This window comes from Lagenorhynchus albirostris, chromosome 7, assembly GCF_949774975.1.
Source record: "Lagenorhynchus albirostris chromosome 7, mLagAlb1.1, whole genome shotgun sequence".
NCBI classification, from domain to species: Eukaryota; Metazoa; Chordata; class Mammalia; order Artiodactyla; family Delphinidae; genus Lagenorhynchus; species Lagenorhynchus albirostris.
In genome coordinates, this window is record NC_083101.1 from 3,163,193 (window position 1) to 3,172,348 (window position 9,156).

The window sequence follows — 9,156 nt, forward strand, 5'->3', positions numbered from 1 at the left end:
ACGCGTGTATGTTGCCGTCTTTCACCCTCACTACAGCCCCATCATACAGGCGTTGTCTCCACTTCACTGATGGGGAAAATCGGTGCAGAGAGTTCAGGGAACTTCCCAGAGTCCCACATTGAACCCAGGTGTGTCTGACTCCAGACCCCGCCTCCTGAAACCCTCACTGTCCCGTGGATGTGTCTGGTTATGTTCCCCTTCTGGCTGAAATTCATTCCGTCGCTGACACCCAAACCATTTCTGACCACGGAGATCAACAGCGTCACTTCTTCCCCAAGTCCCTCCTTGTCGGGACACTGACTTTGGCCTCTCAGGGGGTGAGCGACTGGACAAAGCAGAGCGTCAGGACTTCTCGGGATCTTGCTGACTTTCCCGGGGAGCCGGAATCTGTGGCATCCCCGTCACAGGCCAGCCTCGTAGGAGGGAGCCCTGGAGCCTCCTGAGCGCTTCTGCCTGGGTTTCTGCCTGCCCAGCGGGAGCCACGGTGCCAGCCTGGGGCTGGGGTCGGCACGGCGTGCAGGGGACGGGACACTGGTCCCCGGAGGAGCTGAGGGCCCCAGCCGTACCATTTGCCTCCAGAGTTGTGCGGGTGGTTTATGGGAGAAAGCCAGACTTCCCAGCCCCACGCTGGGCTGAAATCACATGCAATTCATAGTACACACACTTAGCAAGACAGAGACACTGAGACATTCTTAAAATATTTCGTAAAAAGCATTAAGGCTGTCATTTGGGAGAAAATAAATGTTTTTTTTTTTTTTTTTTTTTTTTTTTTTTTTTTTTTTTGCGTTACGCGGGCCTCTCACTGTTGTGGCCTCTCCCGTTGGGGAGCACAGGCTCCGGACATGCAGGCTCAGCGGCCATGGATCACGGGCCCAGCCGCTCCGCGGCATGTGGGATCTTCCCGGACCGGGGCACGAACCTGTGTCCCCCGCATCGGCAGGTGGACTCTCAACCACTGCGCCACCAGGGAAGCCCAATAAATGTTTTATTAGGCTTCTTTTCCCTTATTCCAGTGTACACGATTTGTTTTTTGTTTAGCCCTGCATCCTGGGGGGCGGAGGTAGGTGGGCGCTGCCCTTGGCGGCGTGTGGGCCTCTGAAGGCCTTCCCTGGCCGGGGGTGCTCTGCCGTCAGAGCTGGGGGGCTTGCTCCGACGCTCCGCAGGGACCTTGCGGGGGCCTCCCTGAGCTGACCTCGAGGCAGGAGGTTCTCGGGCCTCCGGCTGCCTCTACTCCTCTGCCTCTTGCTGCCTGTGGGACGTTTGGAATATCCATTCCAAGTGCTTGGGCCAAGTTCATGCTCTTTTCCCGCCATCAGAAAAGGAGCTTTTCTGTCTGATGGCAATAACTTTCGCTGTAAGCCGCTGACCCCCATCTCTGGTTTGTCACGGGAACCTGCTCTGGGGCAAAAGGGGGGCCTGGTGGCTCGAGACGGTGACCTCACTGCTTCTCAGCTTCTGAGCCCCGTCCCCTTCCCGCCTCTGGTCAGCCCTCAGGACCGCGTCCTCGGCATCACGCACTCAGCAAGCCTTGCTGAGCTGCACAAGGTCAGCCTGGCGCGGGCACGGGGCCCACCGGGAGGGCTCAGCTATGGCCCCTGCTCAGCATTGGGGAACCGGGGTAGACATGTGAGCAGACCTGAAGGAAACACAGGCTGTAGCTGCTGCCTGTGGGAGACCCTCACCCCCAGGCCCCTGGGGAGCCGTCTGTGTCCCTCCCCCAGACCTGGGACCCACGGCCCACTTGCTGCAGTTCCCATGTAATTGAAGGGGGACAAGGGGACACGCCCCATGACCAGCACTCACAGGTCCGTGAGCGGCAGTGCCAGCCCCTGGCCTGGATCTCACCAGCCCTCGGACCCCCAGGCCCAGCCCTCTCTGCGCTCACCCAGCCCTCCTCCCAGGACTGGGTGCATCTATGGGCTGTGCCCAGACAGCATGAGTGGTGAGGGGGAAAGGGCAGGGACAGGGCAACCCCCTGGGGATGGGCTAGGATCCCCAGCAGGGAGCATCCTTGATCTCCGTGGTGGTCACGCTACCCAGCTGGGTCCTGCTCACTCAGGTGCTGCCAACCCTGCTGCTTCTTCCACCCCCAGAGCCCTGCCTTCCCTGACCTCTCCTCCCCGATGTTCTGGACAACTGTAGCTTGGTGTCCCCTCTACTGCCAGCTCTGAGAGCTCAGGCAGGCCCCTGCTCGCCTTTGGGCTTCCCTTTCATCTCAACGTAGAGAGACGTTTTTCACTGACAGTTCTGATCAGTTACAAGTGGTGGCCCACGGCAGTGTTGAGAGGGATTCTGAGGCAGACTCGAATCTGTAGGAAGGAGAGCGGTGGTTGATTAGCAATGTCTGTCTTGGGAACGAGAAGGAAGAGGGGCCAGGTCAGATGGGTGCCTGTCCTTGGCTGTCCTGCAGTAGACACCTCCACCCCTTTTACACCCTCTGTGAGGGAGACACGGTGCCCACCCTCGTTTTGGAGCTGAGGGAGCGAGGCCTGGAGAAGCTACACAGCCGGGGGCAGAGCCCGCTGTCAGGCTGGGTGCGAGGTGGGCTTGAGGCGCCGTCGTCCCAGAAAATGGAAAGGTTGGGTCACCAAGGTCTCGTGTCCTGGCTCCCCGTCCCCCAACCCAAGCAGAAACCCCAGAGGTGCCGGGAGCCGCCCTGCAGGAGCCCCCGAGGTGAGAGGGCATCCTGCTCGAGCCAGGGAGCGAGGCTTCTGCGGGGATGGGGCGGGGAGCTCCCGGCGGCCTGGCTCTGTTGCATCAGCCTCCCCGGCCCCGCCTGCCGCTGCCAAGCGGCGATCGCAGCTGTCCTGAAGCTCAGGCAGTCCGGTCTGACGGCCCCTCTCCCCTCCGGCCCCTGCTCTGTAGGCGCAGAGGGACACGTCCATTCTCCCTTGCTTAGATCTGGAAAGCTCTTTTTCACACGTGTTGACTGTTCTGCATAAGAGGTTTGTCTTATTCATCCCTCAATCCCCAAAGCCTTGGCACAGGCTGGGGACAGAGAAAAGCTGTTTCTGTGACGGATTCGTGCTCCCTTGTCATGAGGCATTAGAGTCACAGTGGCACCAGCGTGTGTCAGAGCCGATGGAGGCCCCATTGAGCCCTAGGTGATGGGACCGTTCATCTCGGGAGCCCCTCACGGAGATGGGACAGGAGGTCGGTACGCCCTTCTCTGACCCGCTCCGCTGCCAGCCAGTGGTTGATCTGGGGCCCGCTGCCCTCTCCCTCCACCCAAGCCTCTTTCAAACCCCCTCCCTGGTGGTGCAGCCCCAGCGGAGGAGAGCTACAAATCAGCCTTCTCTCTGGGATGATTAAAAAAAATCTCTCTATTAACAGCTGACTCACAGTCTAAAAATGTGCTCATGGCATAGCTGTGGCCACTGCCCCTGGTTTGGTGGGACCAGCCCGAGCTCACTCAGCCAGCCATTCTGCAGAGGACGGCCCTTTCCAAGCAGGCGCCGCCGCCAGCGACTTCCTGTCCGCCAGCCACCCTCCGCTGTTCCTTCCCCGCCTTCAGCCCTGGGGTTTGGCCCGAGACCCTGGTAGAGGGGGATGGGGGGAAGAAGCCATCTGGAGGGGAATCAGTGTGCAGATGAGAAAGGAAATTGCCCTGAGATGATTGAAATGACAAACAGAAGGGAAGCTAGGATGGCCAAGTCGAATAGAAGGGGGCGAGGGGAGGGGCTGGGGTCCGTGCCCAGCAGGACTCTGGGTCCGCTGCCTGGCCAAGCAGTGCTCTGCTCTGCTGACCTGGGGGCTGGCGGACAGGGCCCGGGTGGGCATCCCTGGGAGCGGTGGGCTGGGCAGGCACGGCCGGGACCCCTGGAGATGGAGAGGGTCTTTCAAGAGCTGAGGGGGGAGGTTCTCCCGGGGAACCTGCTGTCGGTGACCTAAGACGATCCACGTGGTCGCAGAGGGACCACCAGCTGCAGGCTGGGCCCTGGTGCTGTTTGTCCCTTTAGCAGTGAGAAAACGGAGGGTTTGCTCCCGCCGGTGCCTGCATCCAGCAGCCACCTCCCTGGACCACGCTTTCCTCGCGGGCAGGGCCGTGCGCGGCCTTTCACCGGGCGCTGGCCTCAGGCCCTTGGTAAACATTCCGAAGGATAAACTCTGAGCTTAAGCGGCTCCACGGTTTAGGTTCTGGTTTTGCCGAGGCCCCTCACAAAACACATCCTCCCTCGGCCGAGCCAGCCTGCCGTGCTTTCTCTCCAAGCAACTGGAAGTGACTGGTTAGGGGCTGGGAGTGACGGAACGCCGCCACCAAGCCGGACGGGTCCAGCCGGCGGGGACAGTGGCCACACCGACTGCCGTCGGTGAGCAGGCCTTCGGGGGCTTCCCGACCCCGCAGCTTCCTCGGGCCTCAGAGGCGTCTGGAGGCTGGATGGCGATGGGCTAGGGGCGCGGCTTCCCACGCCGCTCCTCTTGGGTCCTGGGTGGCTCTGCTGCCCCTCAGAAGCCCAGGCAGCTGCCAGCCATCTGGGGCAGAAGGAACAGAGGGCACTGCCCCGAGGACGCCCCCGGTGGCCTGTGAACGTTGCCACAGCCATGGCTCTTGTCACTGGACCTGCACACAGCAGACGCTTCTAGAATGCCCACTGCGTGCCGGCCACAGTGCCGGTCTGGCGGACCCAGCCCGTACGGGCCCGGCCTCCGTGTTGGGTCGGGAGAGCAGAGGCGGGGGCTGTGGTCTCCTTCGGCACTTTCCGCCCCATTCTCCTGGACTCCCGGCTTCCCCGGGGGCCGGGGCAGGGGACAGAGACAGCCACCCCCCTACCCCCACACTGTGCCTTGTGTCCAGACCTTCAGTGAGTCCCCCTGGGAGCCGGCTGTGGTGACGCAGGTGGCCACTTCCAGCCCCCAGGACTCGACAGACACAGGGTTCACATCTGTGTGAGCTTCTCCACTCATACTCTGGGACCCTTCAATTCCCCGGTAGTCCCTAGAATCCCAGCTCCCCCAGGTGCACTGCCAGAGCCTTCAGGGAACTTCCCAGGCGACCCTGGAAGGTTCTAGGTCCCTCCATCTTCACAGAAAAACGTGCAGATGCACCTGGTGATGACGGTGATGTTTTGCTGTTTCCGACACCTCTGATGAGATCCCAGGCTGAGAACATCTCTATCTATCTCCTTACATTTTCTTGCTGAGAGCCATTCCAGGCAGAGGAGATGGAGGAAGGTCGGGAAGGGGGCGTTTAATTTTCCCATGAATATACGGAGTGCTCTGGTCACAGAGGGACACCCACCCACTCGGGGGGCTCGGACAGTGCTGGGTCTTGAGGGAGCCGTAGAGCGAGCTGGGTCCTGCAGGCCTGGGGGAGAGAGCCAGGTGCGGGGAGGTGGGGCGGGCGCTCCAGGCGACACAGGTGAGCTGATGCGGGAATGCAGGGAAGTAGGGGGCTCAGATAAGCACATATAGAGAGATGGGCAAGGGTGAGAGCTGAAGTGTGAGGACTAGAGGGGGTGGCCCAGCCCCAGCCCAGAGGAGGCAGGTGGAGTGGAGGCTGGCGCAGGCTGGGGGCTTAGCCGGGTTCCCTCCTCCTTGGTCTGAGAGCGACTGGGGTTTGAGCCTGCCTTGACTGTTACCTGGCCCCTGGGATTCGCTTCTCATCTGAGACACGGGCTGACTCCTGCTGTGCCTCTGGGAGGACTGGGTGACGACACTTCAGCTGTTACAGTGTCCTGTCCATGTAGGCCCCAGGGGTCCACCCTGGCGAGCCATCTGCGAGTCTGCAAGTGAGGAGTGCCACCCAGGCCGAGCCCTGGACTGAGCACAAATTAGTAACCAGCAGTAAACTCTGGAGGCGGGCTCAGGTGGTCACCTGGTAAGTTACAGGTGAGCCCCTTGTCCGTTCGTAGCAGGATAGACATCACCAATCCATCCCGCCTCATTCCTGCCCGGTCGGAGGCTGACCTCGCCCTGCTGTCCTGTCAGCCCCGGGGAGACACCTCAGCGGCACACAAGGTGACATCCAGTGGCCGTCCTGGCCAGGGGTCCACCACGGTCCCAGGGAGGAGCTGGGCTGAGAGCAAGCACACATGATGTGTGACCTTGGTCTCTTGAGGACAAACCGTGGAATGTGTGCTTGGGGCAGGGATCAGAGGAGGTCTGGGACTGGGGCATCTGGAGAGCAGACACGAAGGCTGAGCTCATTCTCATGCTGGGCCAGCAGCTCCCATGAGGCCACACGAGCTGGCCAGGGCTGGGGGTGGGGATCAGGGTGGGGCTCCAATTATCCAGGGAAGCCCAGAGGGTAAGCGGTCCCCAGGTGATGAGCCCTCGTGGGGGGAACGTCCAGTGGCTGCAGGGCTCTCGGATGCTCTGGGTACAAGAAAACTGGGGCTTTGGGAGGGCGCCTGAGGTGTGTCGGGTGGAGAGGAGGACTCGGGCTTGGTGTCCATCCCACTCACCATGACTGTGCTGTGTGGCCTGGGGCAGGTCGCTTGCCCTCTCTGGGCCACTGTTTCCCTATGATGAATCTGCCACGTCCCTTGGTGGTCATCATCACGTGGATGCTGCTTTCTAGGCCAACAGTTGTTGAAGCGGCACAGATGAAGGGACAGCTGGGGGAGTGTGGGACCCTGGTGTGGAAACGCCTTGGAACCTATTAAAGGGGCTGAAAGTCATGGGAATTCTCTCTCTCGACCACAGAACTTGTCAGGGTGGGGAGGACACTTTGAAGCCTTTGATACATCACTTACCACGTTTTGGAAGCAAGGCACTGAGGGCCAGCTTGGACGGCAGATGAAACAGACCCCTTTGTTTTCAGACAGCAGAGTGAGGCCCAGGGCAGGCGGGGCCTTCTCCTGGGTCCCCGGGCGCAGCCTAATCCGGAGGCTCTGATTCTAAAGCAGTAGAGAGTGGAGGTCTCCCCCAGCCCAGCTGCCGTCTTGTTGGGTGTTTCGGGACATGCTCCTTCCTCAAAGAGCTTCCGGTCTCACGAGGCAAAACCTGAGGTCTGTGTGAGCAGAACGGGGTCAATGGGAGCGTTTCGTGAGCACCTGCTGTGCGCCAGCCTGCGTCAGGAGAGTCCACACTCTCTGGGGGGCCTGTCCGTCCACCTGAAGACGTCGCACTGCGGGTGCCAGGGGCAGGGTCCAGGGAACCAGCAAACGTGGCGAGCGGCAGTGGTCGCTGCGTCCTCCCAGCAGCTTGGGCAGTTTTGAGCGCCCCACTTTACAGATGGGGAAACAGAGACCCGCGGGGTCAGCCGCTTCCTCCGGGGCTGCATGAGAGTCAGGGCAGAGCAGCTTTGCGTCCAGCTTTGCCTGAGGCTACAGCCCCCGCGCTTCACCGCTGGGCTCCGTGCCCACGGCAGAGGCGGATTCCTGCCAAACTTTCCTGGCTGCCTTGGGGCGGGAACTGGGGAGCCGTCTCTCACTGATGGTGGCTGGACCGTGCATTAGAGAGAAAGCACCAGCATGGTCGGGGGTGGGGCCACTTGGACCACGTCAGCCCTGCGCCTGCAGAGCCTCTGGCCCAGATGGCCGGGCTCTTCCTATACATTATGTGTCTGCCTGAGATGTGGAGTCTGCAAGGAAACAGATTGACGCCAGAACACTGGGGGCTCAGGAATCCCCCAGGGGGGAAATGTTCTAGTCGGCAGGAAGTGAGCTGGAGCCGGGCTGTGCGCCTCACGCACCATGATTCAGAGTCCCCGGCCCAGCCAATCAGCTTCCTGGAGCAGCCACTTGGCCTGCAGATGTACGCGGAGGACAGACAGGGGCCCACATGAGGGAACGAGGAGTCTGTCAGAGGGCAGAGTCTCCTTACCTTTCGAGTCTCCCAGCAGTCACAGGGCGAGTCTCCACCTGCCATATGCAATCGGGTCCCCTCACGTTTCTGTCTGTGCTACTCTCCTGGGTCAGGGTGATGATGTCAAGGCTTGTGGCCGATGAGAAGAACACGCTGGAAAAGATGAAAGGTTAGAAAGTTTTGCAACGCTCCCGGTAAAATGTGGTTCCTAGGCTTCCCAACCAAGGCCCTCTCGCGAAGAGCTGGCCCCTGCGTGTTGGAGAGAATAAAGCCCGGGTTAGGAGGCAGCCCGGCCCAGTGGGTAAGGACCCAGCGATGGCATCAGACCCCCAGGGTGCAAATCCTCACTCACCACTCAGAGCTTTGCGACCCTGGGCAGCCACGGGGCCTTTGAACTTTGACTCCCTGGTCAAGAGATGGGGTAATGCTGCCTGCAGGGGGACTCCCTGTTCACGGGATGTGTCCCTCCTCTGCCCGGACCCTGACGCGGCCTCAGTAGGACCCAGGCACTGGGCTGCAGCTTTGGGTCAAGTACTACAGGGGCCCTCACGGCGGAGGCAGATCACTGAGATCCAGGGAAGGAGCCCACCCGGAACCACGGAAGGACCCTTGGCGATCCTAGGGTGGGACCTTCTGCAGGGAGGGGAGGGGCTGTGGGATGCAGGAGCAGCAAAGGTCGATGAGATTGTTGTGACCTCGACAACATAGCAAAGGATACACAGCTTCTGTGTGTAGCAGACGTTGTTCTAACGCATTTCGTGTGTTAGCTTATGGACTCCTCGGGACAACATACCAGGCAGCTGTATTATTATCCTTATTTTCCCGTTGGAGAAACTGGGACACAGAGGTGCTGAAGCCACTCACCCCAGTCTCACGGCTGGGAAATGGAGGAGCTGGGACTCAAACCCTGGCCGCTTCTCCTGTGGGTTCACCCAATGCCCTGGGCCCGCTGGGTCCTTGGCAGTGGAGGCCAAGGGGAGAGCTGGTTTATGTGGAATTTCAGATCCCCTTCACTTCGTTTTGTTTGCTGAGAGGTACGTGTTGAAGTTATTAATTATTTTCGCATATGGATGACCAATGGTTACAGCCTCGATCGTTCAAAAGATTATTCTTTCTCCGTCGCATCGTCTTCACATCATTGTCAAAAATCAGTTGAACAGCGCCAAAGAGCAATGAATTACTTAAGCGTAAACTTAATAAAATATGTGTAGGATCTATAGATGGAAAAGCACAAAACACTGGTGAAAAAAATCAAACTCTTAACTATGTGGAGAGAAAAGACAAACCAGAGATGGGGATAAAGATTTGCAAATCTTGTATCAGTAAAGGACATGTATTTAGAACATAGTAAGAACACCCCAAGCTCAATGATAAGAAAACAACCCAATTAAAAAGAAGTAAAAATCT